Here is an 18,176-nt window from a genome sequence, read left to right as displayed (position 1 = left end):
CCCAGGAACTGGCGAAGCAGGAGGCCGCCCAGGCCGAGGCTGCTCGGCAGCAGCAGCAGGCCGCGCTAAACTCCCAGGAGGAGGACCTTGCCACGCGCGAGGAGAGGCTCGCCGCAACGCTCCACGGCAAGGATGAGGAGGTGGATAAGCTCGTCGTGCAGCGGACCCAGGAGCTGGAGCAGAGGCACAAGGAGGCACTCAATGCCCCGACTGTGGTTCATGCCGGCAAGGCGAAGGATCTGGCGGTGGAGCGGGACGGGTTGAAGGACCAGGTCCTGAAGCTGTCCAAGGAGAAAGACACGCTCAACGGCACCCTGGTTGAGGCGCAAGGCGCGGTCCTCGGCAAGGCTGGGCCGCTTTCCGAGGCCACCAACTCCATCAAAGACCTCAAGCTAAAGCTGGAGGGCCTTGAGGGAGCGCTGTCGGAGGCCAAGGCCCGGGAGGGGACCCTGACCAAGGATCTGGAGGCCGAGAAGCAGCTGCGGAGGAACGACGCCGCCACCCACAAGGAGCACGTGGAGGGCGAAAACCGCTGGCTCAAACGCCTCGCCGCCGTCGCCAACAGGGCCACCCCGCAGCTGGTCACCATGGGGATGCCGGATGTGAGGTACGCCCCGGAGCCGAACTTGAGCACCAACTGCAGCCTGACCCTGTTCTTCGAGAGGGTTGTTGGTGCCCCCGAGCGGCTCCATTCCAACCGAGCGGCCTCTCTGGCCGATGAGGCCCGGAGGATTTGCCAGGGTGCCATGACCAAGGTCCTCACCAAGATGGCGTACTGGAATCCCGACCTTGACTTCGACGCTGCGCTGGATAGCTTGCCAGAGGATGCGGACCTCGCGGCGCTCAAGGAGCGTATCAAGCCCATCATCAGCCGTATCGGCGAAATTCAGAGGGTAGAGGGCCAGCGCCGGGATTAGGCACCCCGTCTCTCACTGCCGCTACAGGTTCATGACCAAGACAATTTTTATCTTTAGTTAGAACCGCAGCAACAATTGATGTAATATAACTCTACAGTACTTTTGATATGATGCATGTTATCTTCCTATTGGATCTTCCTTTGTATGTTCACCCTATGTCAATCGGGTAGGCTGCCGGCGCGTAAACCCAGGCTGCGGCACCTTGAGGATGGATCCCCAATGGCCTGTCGGGTGTGCTTGCTTCCAGGCGAACCACCTTACCGTTCTCAACGTGGCCACTCAAACTATCGAGCTTGACTCGAGTCAGAGTCGAGAGCGTTGCCAATTGTGGAAGGCTACCCTGTCGTTCTCGACGCGGCCGCTTGAGCTGTTGAGCAGACTCGAAACAGAACAAAGGCGTTGCCAATTGCGGAAGGGCCCCTTTGCATGCAGGTTTTCCATACATAGGGCAGGACCTTCGAGGACAGTAACCTTATATATAAAAAGAAATTGCTCAAAGTTTCACACGACTTAGCTTTTCTGTCGTTGCACGGGCGTCCACCGCATCTATAGATGGTGCCGTCAGGCTTGGTCGTCTTCTTCCTTGGAACGATGGCCACGATGAAGCCGCTGCTCCAATCAGACCAGATTTCCACAACTGCGCCCCCTACCTGGCGCGCCAAAGATGTCGGTGGAAACGACACCTATGGAATCACTGGGATCCCTTCTACGGTTGGCGGGCGCGAGGTTGTGCAAAGAGCGGGTCTAACAGGAAGCACACGGATCGTTTACCCAGGTTCAGGCTGCGAAGATGCGTAATACCCTAGTCCTGCTTTGGTGGATGTATTTGAGTGTTCTTGTGTTCTTGAGCTAGCTACGGGGTGCAACTTGCCCAAAAGATCTGAATCCCCCTCCTGGTCGCCTCGGGCCTCCTTTTATAGGCAAAAGGGGATGCCACAGTGGCACACAGGAGGTGCAAAGGTGTACAGTGGATGAGTCTATCCTCTGGCACCGTCGGACAAACGCATTTAATGCGCTGCCGACGTGCCCCTCTCACTTTATCGGGGACGGCAAGGAAGCATGTCCCAGCTGTCGCCGCCTCGCCTGGCAGCGACGCGCGTCCGGGCTGACGAGGCGTTGTGGCACCACGTTGGCTGGCTGTTGGGCTGGCGCGGTGGTGGAGCCTTCACGAAGTCCTGCATGCCACCACACAGGTGCTTGCTGAGTCGGTCATGGAGGCCGCTCGTCGCCACGCAGGTGCCTGCTTAGCTGGTTGAGCTGGCAGCTGCATGGGGATGGCGGTGGAGTCATGGCAGATGCGGGCCCTGCTGCCACCCTGTAAGTGTCTTCGGCAAGGGCGTTGCCGGGGCCCCGGCAAGGGTCTTGCCGCGGCTTTGTGGTCTTCCCCGGCAAGCATCTTGTCGGGGGTCTCGTGGATTTCCTCGGCTAGGATCCCGCCGAGGATCGTCGTCTTCTCGTCCTCATCTGATCTCATATGTTTATGATCTTGACGAAGATTTGCATGCTACCACAGAGGCGCCTCTCGAGCCTTGGTTCCAATGTGGATAGTTGGGTGGTGGTGTTGGAACCCGCGGGCTCAAGGGTGGCCTGCTCTGCTGGCATCGGGCAAGTTGCCCCGGCAAGGGTCTTGCCGGGGGGAGTCCACCTCGCCCTCTTGCTCTTTTGTGTTCTCTGGTCTTGGCGTTGCCTCTGGTCGCCTTGTGCCTTCGGCTTCCCTCCTCTGCCCTGCTTAGTGTGGCCGTGGGCACAGCTCCGACTGCCCGTGCACAAGTAAAGGGGTAAAAAGAAGTGCCCCTACTTTTGTACCCCGACACTCCATTTACGAAACTGTTTTGGGGGATTGTTCTTCGGTATGTGACTCCTCCAATGGTCCAATTAGTTTTTGTCATAGTGCTTTATATATTCAAATTTTTCCTGCTGTGCTGACCTTGTTATTGAGCTTGCATGCCAAATTTATATGGTCCAAAGTAGTTTTGATGCATGATATAGCCTCAAGGCACTTGTAGGAGTAGTTGCTATCAATCTTGTTGAGTTTGGTTCACTTTTATATTGAGTCACTAAAAATTTCAGAAATTTTCAGAGAAATAAAATGATGAGGAGATTGTTAAGAGGCTCTTCAAGTCGGGGTTCTAAAGAAAAGTAAAGTGAAGAAAAGAAGAAGCCCAAGTACAACCTTCCTCGCACCACGGAGGTTCGGCCGTGTGAATGGCCAAGTGATGCATCCTTGGAGGCGGCCAGAATTTATGAGGATTTCTGTTATTTGGCTGGGAATGCAGGCATCATCGACTTCCTCCACGATAAGTGTGAACAATACCTCCTACTCACTAATACCTTCGTGCAGAATTTTCACTTTCATGCTAGGAAATCACCACCCACGGTAGAGTTTTATTTATATGATGTGCATAAGGAGATGACGCTTTATGACTTTTGTAAGGTTTGCAAATTATCTTATGAGGGCAGCATCGACGAGCCACGTCCTAGAGATGTGGAAGATTTTATTGATGAAGTTACCGTAGGGGAAAGAAGAAGGGTGTCAGAAGCAAGAGTGGCTAATTTACATTTTCCTATTTTGCGCTACTACTCATTATTTGCTGGGAGATGTTTAACTGGTCGTGGGGAGAGTGGAGGCCTTAGTGCTCCCGACCTTGCTATTTTGCGCCATGCTTTACTTCATGATAGAACTTTTAGTTTGGGCGCTCGACGGTTGAGTTTAAACTGTTCGAGGGGTCCTATCTTTGGGGGTATCTATGCCTCATGCCTCGCTAAACACTTTGAGACACCTATTAGGCACGATGAGGAAGAGGAGATGATACTACCCACTATTTACCTAGACTATAATAGTATGGTCTTACATGATTTTATTAGCGATGATAAAGACAAGAGACTCATCTATAACCTGGTTTTCAGCCAGAAAACTTGTCAGATTATTACTTTGCATGTACCTTCATTGTTTAATATTCATTAAGACATGTACCTCATCATGCCCGAGGACATCTATGTATACTCGAAGCAGACGCGATCCCCAGTTCACGAGCCAGAACCATCACCTGATCCGTATCAGGAGCCCATTTATCAGTGGGAGCCACAGGAGCTCGCTAACCAGTGGAACCCCCAGGATCCTCCTGAGTACACCGGAGAGGGCTACTTTGATCCATGGGCGTAGACCAACTTAGGCCAAAAGCCTAAGCTTGGGGGAGTACGTATTTCACACTAACATTACATCCACATTCACACACTCATTCCAGTCGAAGGTGTTCATACTTTTTCATTGTATTATCCATGTTAGTTTAATTTCTTTTTTCCGCTTTCTTCTTGTGTCTTTGAAATACTTTGAGAAAAACCAAAAAAATTAGTTGTAGCTTCTTTTTAGTTTCGTTTCCATGTTTATTTAGTAGTAGTATTAAAACAAAACCCAAAAAGACTTCTCATTTTTCTTTTGCTTGTTGGGAGCTTTCCCATGTAAATAGTTTTTCTCGTTCTTGTTTTACTTTCCTCAGAAAAACAAAAATTCCAAAAACATTTCAGTGGGTTTCTTTGAAATTCTTTTCTTTTCTTTTGGGGTCGACAGGAGAAGACCACGATGAAAATGTTGAGTGGCTCTCATATGCATTATTGTTGATCTAACAAAGAGCCCATATTACCTTGTTGATGCGGAGCATCCTTCCATCATCCCCATGGACTCTACACCAACACATCAAGCCCCACGTGGACCTATGACAAGAGCTAGAGCACGTGCATTGGGAAACGAGGTGAACTCCTTCCTACTTAACTTGCATATGGATACAAATGGAACTTGGTTGCTACCTCACCAAAATATGCTATGACTCATTAGGTACAAAGAGGAACACCACCAAGAAGCTCAGGATCACCAAGGAGAAGGAGGATCACCCCAAGGCCACGTAGAGCAAGATGGAGCACAACAGCAACAACACTGGAAGTCCCAGGTGACCACGTGCGCACGGGCCCCCGAGACCCCGTGCCCACGGACTATCCAGAGAGTTGGCGCTGGGGCACCCCGTGCGCACGGGCCCAACTAACTCCGTGCGCACGGGCTCTCCAGGATGGACGACCGAGATCTCCTGTTTGAGCTCCTCTTCATCCTTTTCGACCCCAAGCCTATATAAACCGTTCCTAGGGTCATGTTTAGGGATAGCAAAGTATTAGATGAGATATTTGTGAGCTTTTCTCCTACTACCTTCTCTCTTGTGGATCAAGACCCCTTAGGGAAGAATCCTTGTGGATTTCAAGATCTCCACAAGGAGAAGACTATCTTCAAGACCTCATCTCCTAGGAGTGGGAAGAAATTTTCCATTGTATCCTTCCTTTGATTGTGTTTGTGACTTGTGGTTCTTGTGTTGCTATTCTAGAGGATGTGTCATTGGGTATTGTTGGAGTGATTTCCTCTTTGTGATTTCTTGGTGTTCCTCCTTTTCCCCCTCCATGTGTGAAAAGATCCATCTAAGGGTTTCACCCTACAACACTTGTCCTCTCCTTTGAATAAATGTCTGCAGATTCCAGCTTAGTCCAATGCACGGGCACTATTATTATTATCCACACCGTTCGGTCGTGCAAGTGAAAGGCAATAATGACGATATGTGATGAAATGATTGAGATGAGGAAAAGCTGGTATAAACTCCACCTATCTTGTTTTTGTAAATATGATTAGTTCATCGTTCTTGATTCAGCCCATTATGAATGAAACATGTTTGCAATGACAATTAGAGATTATAGTTACTCATGCCAAGCTTAATTAGCTAGGAGTTTATAATGGTTTACCTCGCGTGCCAACATGCTTTTAAAATGGTCATGATGTTGTATGATAGGATGGTATCCTCCTTTGAATGATTCGAGTGGCTTGACTTGGCACATGTTCACGCATGTAGTTGAAATAAAATCAACATAGCCTCTATGATACTTATGTTCATGGTGATTTTTATCCTACTCATGCTTGCACTCATTGTTGGTTAATCTCAATGAATGTTTATGACTGTTTTCGTTCTCTAGTTGGTCGCTCCTCAATCGCTTGCTAGGCTTCACTAGTACTAAGCAGGAATACTGCTTGTGCATCCACTTCCATAAACCCGAAGTTGTTCCATATGAGTCCACCATACCTACCTATATGTGGTATTTACCTACCGTTCCAAGTAAATTTGCATGTGCCAAACTCTAAATCTTGAAATGATAATATATTTGTATGCCCGAATCGCTAATGTAGCGACTGGGGGCAGTCAATATTTTCCATGCTAGGTGGGTTATTCTCATGATGAGTGGACTCCGCTCGTCATTCACGAGAAAATGGCTGGTAATTGGGATGCCCAGCTCCATGCTCAAATCAAATCAAAATATAACTTCAAACAAAACTCCCCCAGGACTATTGTTAGTTGGACAGTACCCGTTGTTTCGGACCAGCCGTGGAATGTGCTTGTTGGTGGAGGCGGAGTACAAACCTTACCGTTCTGTTTGGGAACTGCCTATAATGTATCTAGTATGGAAGATACCGAGATCTCTTGGTTGTTATGTTGACAATGAAAGAATACCGCTCAAAATATTATTTATCTCTGTTTTAAAAGCTCAAGCTCTGGCACCTCTGCAAATCCCTACTTCCCTCTGCGAAGGGCCTATCTATTTACTTTTACGTTGAGTCATCATCCTTTTATAAAAAGCACCATTGTCATTTGTATGCATTGTTATTAATTGATATTGAGTATGACCATGATTGGATCTCTTTTACCATGAACTACAATGTCTAGTTAGTCCTTGATCTTCAGGGGTGCTCTGCATTTATGTTTTGCGGTCTCAGAAAGGGCTAGCGAGATACCATTATGTTATATCATATCATGATTGTTTTGAAAAAGTGTTTTCATTCGAGATTTATTATTATTACTCGCTAGTTGATTATGCCATTGATATGAGTAAATGTGAGACCTAAATGTTATTGTGAATATGGTTAGTTCATAACCTTTGCTGAAAACCTGAATGCTGGCTTTACATATTTACAACAACAAGATCAAATAGAGTTTGTAAAAGTTTTTCTTTATCACTTTCAGTTTGTCAACTGAATTGCTTGAGGACAAGCAACGGGTTAAGCTTGGGGGAGTTGATACGTTTCCATCATATCTACTTTTCCAAACTCTTTTGCCCTTGTTTTGGACTCTAATTTGCATGATTTGAATGGAACTAACCCGGATGACGTTGTTTTCAGCAGAATTCGCATGGTGTTATTTTTGTGCAGAAATAAAAGTTCTCCGAATGACCCGAAAATCCACGGAGAATATTTTTGGAATAAATAAAAATAAGAATCTACAGAGGGTGACCCACCTGCTGTCCACAAGGGTGGAGGGCGCCCCCTGCCTTGTGGGTCCCCTAGACCTCCACCGACCTCAACTCCAACTGCATATATTGACATTCGGGGAGAAAAAATCAGAGAGATGGAATCATCACGTTTTACGATACGTAGCGGCCGCAAACCTCCTATCCTTCATCGGGAGGGCAGATCTGGAGTCCGTTCGGGGCTCCAGAGAGGGGAATCCGTCGCCATCATCATCTCCAACCTTCCTCCATCACCAATTTCATAATGCTCACCGGCGTGCGTGAGTAATTCCATCATAGGCTTGCTGGACGGTGATGGGTTTGATGAGATTTATCATGTAATCGTGTTAGTTTTGTTAGGGTTTGATCCCTAGTATCCACTATGTTCTGAGATTGATGTTGCTATGACTTTGCTATGCTTAATGCTTGTCACTAGGGCCCAAGTGCCATGATTTCAGATCTGAACCTATTATGTTTTCATGAATATATTTTTATTCTTGATCCTATCTTGCAAGTTGTAGACACCTGTTATGAGTTATGATCCGCATACCCCAAGGTGAGAATAATTGGGATTCTTTCTGGTGATTATTGTAGTTTGAGCAGTTCCTGTATTCACTAAGTGCTAATGCTTTGGTCCGGTTCTCTATTAAAAGGAGGCCTTAATATCCCTTAGTTTCCATTAGGACCCCGCTACCATGGGAGGGTAGGACAAAAGATGTCATGCAAGTTCTTTTCCGTAAGCACGTATGACTATATACAGAATACATGCCTACATTATATTGATGAATTGGAGCTAGTTCTGTGTCACCCTAGGTTATAACTGTTGCAGGATAAATGCCATCCAACATAATTATCCATCATTGATCCATTGCCTACGAGCTTTTCACATATTGATCTTTGCTATGTTCCTTTTCCATTGCCACTGTTACAATTGCTACAAAACTGCTACTGTTACTTTTGCCACTGTTGTCGTTACTTCCATACTACTTTGCTACTAAATAGTTTGCTCCAGATATTAAGTCTTTCAGGTGTGGTTGAATTGACAATCAGCTGCTAATACTTGAGAATATTCGTTGGCTCCCCTTGTGTCGAATCAATAAATTTAGGTTGAATACTCTACCCTCAAAAACTGTTGCGATCCCCTATACTTGTGGGTTATCAAGCATGATATAAATGCTTGACCAAGTTTCTTATTGAAAAAGGCTTTGAAATTGGGAAGATTGATTCTACACTTTTTACTAAAAGGGTTAATGGTGAACTATTTGTGTGCCAAATTTATGTGGATGATATCATATTTGGTTCGACTAACCCTAATTTTAGTGAAAAGTTTGGAAGGCTAATGTCGGAGAAGGTTGAGATGTCTATGATGAGTGAACTCAAATTCTTTCTTGGTTTGCAAATTAAGCAAACTAAGGAAGGCACCTTTGTTTCTCAAACAAAGGATACCAAGGACCTTTTCAAGAAGTTCAACATGCAAGAAAGCAAAGGTATGAAAACACCCATGCCTACTAGTGGAAATCTTGACTTGAGTGAGGATGGCAAACCGGTTAACCAAAAGGTTTACCGCTCTATGATTGGTTCATTGTTATATCTATGTGCCTCTTATCCCGATATTATGCTAAGTGTGTGCATGTGTGCTCGATATCAAGCGGCCCCCAAAGAATGTCATCTTAAGGCTGTGAAAAGGATAGTGAGATACTTAATTCATACACCAAATTTTGGCATTTGGTATCCTAAGAGGTCCTCCTTTGATCTTGTCGGCTACTCCGATTCGGACTACGTCGGTGACAAGGTTCATAGAAAGTCCACCTCGGGTACTTGTCAATTTCTTGGTAGATCTCTTGTGTCTTGGTCCTCCAAGAAACAAAACTCGATATCCTTATCCACCCCCGAAGCAGAATACATTGCCGTCGGATCATGTTGTGCTCAATTACTTTGGATGACCCAAACCCTTAAGGATTATGGGATACATGTGAAACATGTTCCATTGCTTTGTGATAATGACAGTTCTATTAAGATTGCTCACAATCCCATGCAACACTCTCGAACTAACCATATTGAATTTCGTCATCGTTTCATTCAAGATCACATCAATCTTAAGCATGTTTGTACCGATAAGCAATTGGCGGATATATTCACCAAACTGCTTGATGAGAAAGTATTTTTTGTTTGAGAGGTGAATTGAATATCATTGGTGCCTCAAACTTGGAGTAGAAACTCCAATTGGATACATGCAAGGCATGAGACTTTTTGACTAATCCTTGATTTTCTCTTATGACGATGATCATATGTCTTGGATCTACACTTGTACCCTTGCATGTTATCTAACCCTTGTAGGTACTTGGATGAGCCCAAATCTATGAGAATGCAAGCCACTCACATTTTGAGCAATCTCTACATCACCAAGTTCCTACAATATGGTTGTTGAATACAAGGAAGCATGAACCCACTCAACATAAACCTTTGGCGATTTCTATGTATCAACTTTCATTTGGTACCAAGTCTCATGATTGTCATCTTGGATACACAAGTTCTCTTCCTTGCAAGACTAACACATATAGGAAGATGAACTCAAAGTACAAGTGGTGCTCCCAATTCTTGATGGACTACATCAACCTTGAGCACCCAAGACAAGTTCGCCTACATGATCAAAATCAACACCACCCAAGGTATGTTATTCCATCTTAGAGAAGCTTTACTCCAAGTCATGGGTCAAAGCAACTCAACGAGATGTGAATACATCAAAATGCTTAAACGAAAAATGGTAATCCCATTTTGAGCTTAAACGATGAGTATGACCTACAATCAAGTGTTATCACTTGACTCCTCAGTCAATATACTCTAACATAGGTGACTTTGTCGCCGACCCCTTCTAGATGAAGTTCTCTAGTGTTCCTTGCTATTTTACCTTTGAGTTCTTGCATACATTTCTTGTTATCTTAATTCCCCTTATCAAAAAAATTCATCTAGATCTCTTCTCCTATGTATGTTTTTCTCTATATTTTCTGTATCAAATTCCTTGCAAATATTTAGTTAATTCATTGCAAATCCTTGTGAGATTTAATTTGCCTAGTGAGCTGAGTTGACAAAATCTTTACTCTGCGTTGAACTTGGACTCACCGATCCAAGCCTACCGGCTAGACCGAACTACAAGAATATCTTGTAGACAGTTCATCAGTGCAACCAACATGGACTAACCCGGTCTGACCGGTATGCATCATCCATGACACTGCCAACTCGGTGTCACCGGTGAAAAAGGATTGGCGTTACCGATTTCACTGCTGAGAAAACTTTCTGTCATTGCATATTTCATTTCTTCTTCAGCTCCACTCGATGATTCTTATCCTCTACCCGCATCTTAAACTACATGCTGCTTTGTAGTGTGTCTCAAGGACCAAACCTATTTGACTCATGCTCCAAAAGTACACTTCTTGGAAATTGATGTCAAAGGGGAGAGAGAGAGCACATCAAAGCTTATCACATGAGCACACCTAAGCTCTTCCATATGCTAGTGAAACAAAAGAGGAGAGAAGTCACATGTCTCTAAGAGGGGAAAGACAGGTCAATATATGGTTGATTGCACCATTTCATGCTCTGATTTTCTCCTACCCTACCTTCTCCCATTACCCAATATCAGATTGAAGGGTAGAAAGAGTCCATTTCTAGGGAAGAAAATCTTTTGGAATTCATTGCATATCTTTAATCTTTGGGGACATGTCTATTTCCAAATGAAGTACTAAGGACTCACCCATTACATGTCATCCCAGTCTTGGTACTCTTGTGATTTTCTGAACTTGCTTTATTTAGAGTGTTCTTGTGTTATCTAACCCTGTTTTCTCAAGTTCACCTCTTCCAAAGCTAGCTCAAGACCACAAGGTAAGTATATGTATCACACTCATGTGCATGATGATCTCTTGCTGATGTACATACTATTTGCAAGAAGAATTCATGAACATGAAGGTACACTTCCTTTTATCTACATCATTTGCACTGATGCATATAGTCAAGATACATGTAACTCATTGCTTGCTCTGACAAGCTTATGCATTCACATGTTCTTATATTTCATCTTTACATGATTACATACATGTAGGGGGAGCCTATGCATATTACATGTCTTTCCAAAGCTTTACTTGTTACTCTTCATATATTTATCTAAAAGTTTTGATGTATGTTGTCATCAATTACCAAAAAGAGGGAGATTGAAAGCATAAGTGCTCCCTGGGTGATTTTGGTAATTAATGTCAACATATCTCTTGTTGGACTAATAACTTTACCTAGTGTATTTCAGATCAATTCAACAATGGCATGGCAAGGACAAGAGGATAACCCTTTCAAAATGCCAAGGACACATATTGGCAAAAGATCAAGACTCTTTATTTCCATTTTAGTGATCCAATATCACATTGAGTCCATAGGAGATGAGATATTGCTTACTGGTCTACTTGCTCAATGTGCTTAGTGATATTGCTCCAAAACCCTCAACCACTTTCTCATTTCCACATTTGTCCAAAACCCAGTCAAACTCGGCCCCACCGATTTGATCTATCTGGCGCCACCGAGTTCTTTTGAGATAGCCACTGCCAGAATTCTAGACAATTCGATCACACCGATACAGATCTCGATCTCACCGAGATGGCCTTGCAAACTCTCTATTGCCTATTGTAATTACTAGTACAAATGCCCGTGCGTTGCACCGGGCGAAAAAAAAGGCACAACCTACTTCATAATCTATTAGGCACCATTTTTATATCCAATTTTAATAAACATCACTAATAAGGTAAACATGGAAATGTTCTTATTTTTAATAAAATTTAACATTTTCATAAATATGGAACACTTTTTTAAGAACAGTTAATGTTTTTATGAAATTGGAACATTTCTCTAATGAACTTTTTGAAAAAGATGTTTTTTGTTGTACATTTCTAAATGGATTTTTTTAGTAAAAATGGAACTTTGCTTTTCGGAACTTTTAAGCCTTTTTAAAAAGTGCGAACATATTTTTTGAAACAAAAATAGTGTGAACATATGTAAAATTGTGAACATTAAACTATTTTTACTATGTTTAGTATTTTTACAGATAGATTTTTAGGCCCTTTTTGTTAGTGAATATTTACAGATGGTTGTTTGGTTGGGAAGAGTTTATTCTTTCTTTAACTATTTGGACTTGACCCAAACAAAGCAGTTTGACATAGACAGAAGGATAAAACACTTTGACGTAGACAGAATGACGCACTAACTCATCTTCCTTATCGTTCTTTAGCTCACAATCTCGCCAAATTTGGTTGTAATCTAGGTGTAGGGAGACATATTTGGCTAGGCATGCCCCATGATTAACCTTGTGCCAGTGAACATTGTTGAGAATCAATAAAGCAGGCGAGATCTCTAAAAAAATCTTCCTTATCGTTCCTCATTTTCAGGTCTCCCTTGTTGAAGTGCTCTGCGCCACCGTCGCCCACATCATGCCTACCTCCTTCGTCGACATGGGCCTATCGCTTCCTCCCGTGCGCCGTCATGGAGGGCTCCCAATGGGGTGGGGGCAAGCAGCCGCCATTGGTGCCCCGTCCGCTGTGATCGCCCTGTCCATCACGATGCCTACCAGCTGCAGTTGGAGTTGATAAATTGTTTCGTCCAAGCAGCATATATGACCATGCATGTGAATGAAAACATTAAAAGGCTACAATACTACTTTTTGCAGAATAATACATGGGAGTCCAGTTAATGATTTCCATTGAAACTGAAGCCATTATTGTATAGAGCAAATAAACTATAACTTTCTGAATTCTATTGACCCGCATGTTTGTCATGGTGGTTCTGCTCATATAGTCCATATAGCTCAACATCAGGAGATGCAGCACCTCATCATATATTGGGTCTTCAACAGAATCAAATACATGGCCAGAGTGTTCCTGAAATTGATGGTTTTGAACTTTGTATATGCTATTCTATAAGTTAGCCATGAACAACGTTTGCTTTCTGTCAAGGAATATAACAATAACAAGAGCACCATAACAGCAACTAAAGGGTTTGATTTCAGTCAAGGAACATAACATTACGTCAATAGCAAAACGTGATGGTATTTGTGGAAATATAATAATAAGAGCACTGCAACTGCTAGTAAAAGCAATACTATCCAACATGATAATTCAATCAGTTCTTAGGACCACCATCAACCACAACACACTGTTAAACAGTACATATCTAAATTTTATGAAAGCTAGAAACTGAAAGTCATTTACATCAAAGAGTTTGTAATTGACCCTACCGGTCTGCATCCAATGAACTTTATGGTGCATTATCATTCCACATACGATAATGCTGCCGTACTATCGGTTGATAGGCTCACACCAAAGATTTTGCATAAAAAAATGATGGTGAATGAACACCAATTCAAACTGAAAGAATAAATAGGAGGAAAAATAGATAAAGCTACCGTATCATGGAAACTTCTTTTTTGGTGTATGGATGGAGACATATTCCAAATTTCCAATATGTAGGAAATAGTAGCTTAAAATATTTTTTCAGATTATCTGCTCGTGTACCTATATAATCTGCTCACCGGTTGCACCACCTTTATCAATAGGTCACAATTAATTAAGTTATGACGGTTTTGTATGAAATAACTATGTAGAGTACTACAGAAGTAGAAGTACTACTAACGCGCAGACTTTTACAGAAGTAAAACCTTTAGTCTGATGGATTAGGCAGAAAAGCTAGTTGTCTTTCGTAGATCAGGAGCAGTGTTTAGTATCCTTGCAATTTTTTTAGCAACTGCGCCACAAGTACATAGACACACAGTAGTACCTCTGCTCAGCAGCCTCATGAATGAAGTGGCTCTTGATCTGATCATTAAGGTTTGCTCTGTTAATTCACGTTCGCAGCCATGACAACATAACTGAGAATAAACCGAAAGACTAAACAGTTTCTAGTAACTCAACAAATAACTAATCTACATGTCATGGACTGGAAACTAAAACAGGTTCAATGCTTAGTCCTCAAATAGCAAAGTATCTATAGGGACCAAAATATACCGATATTTTGTCTTTACCGGACCAGCAAAACTCACAAAATTAGATGGCTACGTAAAATATGCAAGTGGTAATACTAAGTCCAAATGAACCAATTCCTACACGTAATACCAATCCAGTTTAATAGAACTATAATGCCCCCATTTTTCTGGATGATGGAAAGACATGTTACCACCGAGAAAGAGTGTCATTGACTAAGATTCAGTGTTGATGCCTGATGGGATGGAGACGATTATAAAAAGGAAATCCCAACTGCAGAAAACTTAACCCCCAACCCAACGAGGCCAACCAGGGACGATCATCACAGATTCAGACCAGATAATAAAATTGCAGACAGCCGAATTTTGACTCCATCAGTGTAGCGCCGAATTGCATTCGTAAATTATTGCGAGTGTCGCGAGGAGGGACAAACAACTCACTTGCACGGCCCCCACGGCGAAAGCCTGGCGCTGCACCGAATCCTTGGCCAGCTCCAGGAGCCGCTTGTGCATCAGCACGTCCTCTGCCCTCTTCATGTTGACATCCATCGTGTCCTTCTTTCCTCTCTCGGCGTGCGGCCAAGGTCGAAGAAGAACTCGATGCCAAGGAAGAGAGGGCCAAGCAGCTGCAGGAGCGGCAACCTCCGCCTTCGCAGCCTGCTTACTCTCACCGGCAGCGGCACACCATATCAGCACCACGAAGGAGAGCCCCATGGAAGGACGCGAAAAGGATGAAGGGGATCACCTCGCCTCGCCCAGCCAGACGATGGCATCATCCTCATGGCGATCCTTCGGATGAAGCAGCTATGCAAGCGGCAGCCTCCACTCCGCCCGGCATGGCAACACCGCGAGCTCGACACCCATCATGTTGATAAGACCATGATCTGAAACATAAATAGAAGAGCATTACTGCTGAGAAAAGCCATCATGGACAAATCTTCAGATGCTCATATTGCATCATTGAAATTATAACCTGGAGTTAACCAAAATCATGGCATAACCGAAATTATATATGTACCCCAAAATCCTAAACAAACTATTTTTGTTCATTTTTTAATTTTAATGTGAGAGAATCTAGCCTGTTCATGTTTTTTTTTGTAATCGGTATAATAGTTGCAACCATGATATCAATGAACAGAAAAAAATGGAAGGTTATGACTTACTTAACACGCTTGTCAATTGATGTTATCTGCGCCCCTGCCTTCTGAACCTGATGCTTCTAAACCTGGTATAACATGCCGCTCCTCATTAGATGGTGTCCCACCATTTTTCCGGACTTTGTCGAGACATTGGGGAAAGGCGTCAGCGCCTTCATCATTTAATCTGCCGGCAGAAGAGAACGCAATGTGGTCCCAGCAAAATCTTGACATGCCAGCATCTCCGGATCACAGAGTGCAATTGTGTTAGAAATTCTAGGCTTCTTCATAATAGGAGGGTACCCAACAAGATCGGTGGGGCACAGATTTATCCCAGTCTACCTGCATGCACACGAAGATACATTAAGTAGTAAAGTCAGAGAAGATTATGCAATAAAAGTGCAAGCCAAACAGAGCAAATACATAAATAGTTGAGCCAGTTATTATAAAATAAAGACAATAAGGCCAACCCTTTTAGGCACTATCTCAAAATGAAGGAACTGGTGGAATAGACAACATGAAACACCTTACTTGATATGTCAGGACCACAGATGCAGTTATTTGAAATGACAGAGGTCAGAATTGGGCAATCATGACTGTGAAGAGCTAATGGCACTTTGCTTTGCTTGCAAGCTTGACATTTCTTGTTTTCTGAATATAAATAACTGGCTGTTGATTGCATTGCTAACTTCAAATCAAAATTGCCATCAGCAACATTGGGTTAGGTGAATAATCACTTATATATGGATGTTTTGATTACCACAGAAGCAGAGTGAGTCCTGCTGGAAACGGACAAGTGATCTAAACCCATCCGACAGAGCAGTCAGTCAGCTCATCGAGATCAAAGTAACTGACAAAATTAAGAGAAGCAAAGATACATCTTGGATGACTTGCACAGAAGTTGCGCACATGTATAAGAACCATGTGAATCAAACGATGATGTTGAGATTGAGGGCTAAATCCACTAAACGGTGACACTTATTACTACTGTATTATACGTACATGACACAACAAGCACAGATCTTTGGATGACAGGGCACCCGCACAAGCCAAAATGCCTAGAACTTGCCATGGCGCGATGGCCAGCGTAAGATTGATTGGCCACGGGTCGATGGCCGTGGGCATACGAGCGCATGAGAGAAGGCAGAGTTTTGAGGAGCTTATACCATAGCTAGGGCGGAGCAAAAGAAGAGGCGTCTGTCCACCGGAGACGGAGGGGAAGGCGAGCGGATGGAGAGCTCCCAGCGCAGCTAGGGTTAGCTGCGACCTGCACCGGGCCGGGCTGCTGGCGCCGCCGTTGCCGTAGATCCAGGGTCATCGCGGCCGCAGGGGCTGCTAATCTGCCGTTGTCGAAGCTTGTAGGTGAAGGAGACGCGCGGGCAGTCATCGATGTCGCGGCGGCGTTGGGCCGGGAGGCGGTTGTCGGCGAGTAGCGCCTCGGGGGAGTGGAGACGGGAGGTGAGTCACCGCGTCGGGGTTGCGCACAATCAGGGCGTCCACCGGCGCCCCATCGCGCCTGTCGCCGGGAGGCGTGCTCGATGGATCCGGAGGCCGCCGCGTCAACAAGAGCTCATCCGCCTGCCCGCCGGACGGTCATCGGAGCCGCCACCGCCGGCGACCGCCTCCCTCACCTTGTGCCCCTTCTTCCTTCTCCTTTCTTCCTCTATTTCCTTTCTCCCTCACTCTCCCTCACGCCCTGTCTCTTTTTCTCTGGATCAGTAAGACGACGTCGCAACCGGAGCAAAACGCCGCACCCGCCGACAGATCGGCGCGGCACCGGATCGAGCGCCGCGCGGTGTGGGGTGTCTCCTGGCGGCTGGGATCGGGAAGCGAGCGAGAGAGAGGAGCTCTGATTTTTTTCTCACTTTAAAAAGGATCTCGGGTTGAGTATCGTAAACTATAAGGATTTATTTGCAAAATTTCTGAACGAAACATTTTCTCACTTAAGAAAGGACCGCGGGTTGAATACTAAAAAGAGAAGGACTTATCTGCAAAAACAATGACGACGTACGACCAGAAGCAATAATCGCTTTATTAGTACGTAAAAGATAAAGATTTCGGTCTCACCGAAATGGGCAATCGGTCCCATCGAGTTTGCTTGACATCCTCTCTGTTGCTTATTGCTTCACTTCGGTCTAACCGAGTTGGTGGAATCGGTGCCACCGAGTTGATGTTTTCCCTAACCCTAGCACATCGGTCCCACCCAGTTGATCCAGTAGGTCCCACCGATATTCCTAACGTTCACATTTTGAACTAAATCGGTCTCACCGAGTTCTTCTATTCGGTCTGCCCGAGTTGGGTCAAATGTGTGTAACGGTTGAATTTTGTGTGGAGGCTATATATACCTCTCCACCCCCTTCTCCATTTGAGAGAGAGCCATCAGAACGTGCCTACACTTTCACTTCTCATTTTTTTGAGAGAGAACCACCTACTCATGTGTTGAGACCAAGACTTTCCAATCCAACCACAAGAATCTTGATCTCTAGCCTTCCCCAAGTTGCTTTCCACTCAAATCATCTTTCCACCATAGCCAAATCTGTGAGAGAGAGTTGAGTGTTGGGGAGACTATCATTTAGGCACAAGAGCAAGGAGTTCATCATGATCACACCATCTATTACCTTCTGGAGAGTGGTGTCTCCTAGATTGGTTAGGTGTCACTTGGGAGCCTCCGACAAGATTGTGGAGTTGAACCAAGGAGTTTGTAAGGGCAAGGAGATCGCCTACTTCGTGAAGATCTACCCGAGTGAGGCAAGTCCTTCGTGGGTGATGGCCATGGTGGGATAGACAAGGTTGCTTCTTCGTGGACCC

General features: G+C 44.5%; 1 long non-coding RNA gene across 3 annotated transcripts; it reads right to left on the bottom strand.

Moving 5' to 3' along the window:
• Nucleotides 1–12,349: 12,349 nt before the first annotated feature.
• LOC123119962 (uncharacterized) lies at nucleotides 12,350–17,223 on the bottom strand. 3 transcript variants are annotated; one of them, XR_006459129.1, is made up of 4 exons: nucleotides 15,900–17,223; nucleotides 15,396–15,710; nucleotides 14,978–15,116; nucleotides 12,350–14,889 (listed from the first exon to the last, which is right to left on the bottom strand). It is a non-coding gene; the product is annotated as an uncharacterized lncRNA (long non-coding RNA). The 3 variants fall into 3 exon arrangements; XR_006459128.1 differs by having other exon boundaries at nucleotides 16,535–17,223; XR_006459126.1 differs by having other exon boundaries at nucleotides 15,396–17,223.
• Between the last annotated feature and the right edge of the window lie 953 nt (nucleotides 17,224–18,176).

This window comes from Triticum aestivum, chromosome 5D (genome assembly GCF_018294505.1).
Source record: "Triticum aestivum cultivar Chinese Spring chromosome 5D, IWGSC CS RefSeq v2.1, whole genome shotgun sequence".
Classification (NCBI taxonomy): Eukaryota; Viridiplantae; Streptophyta; class Magnoliopsida; order Poales; family Poaceae; genus Triticum; species Triticum aestivum.
The sequence above is the reverse complement of the archived record's forward strand: the minus strand, read 5'-3'. Positions and strand labels throughout refer to the sequence as shown.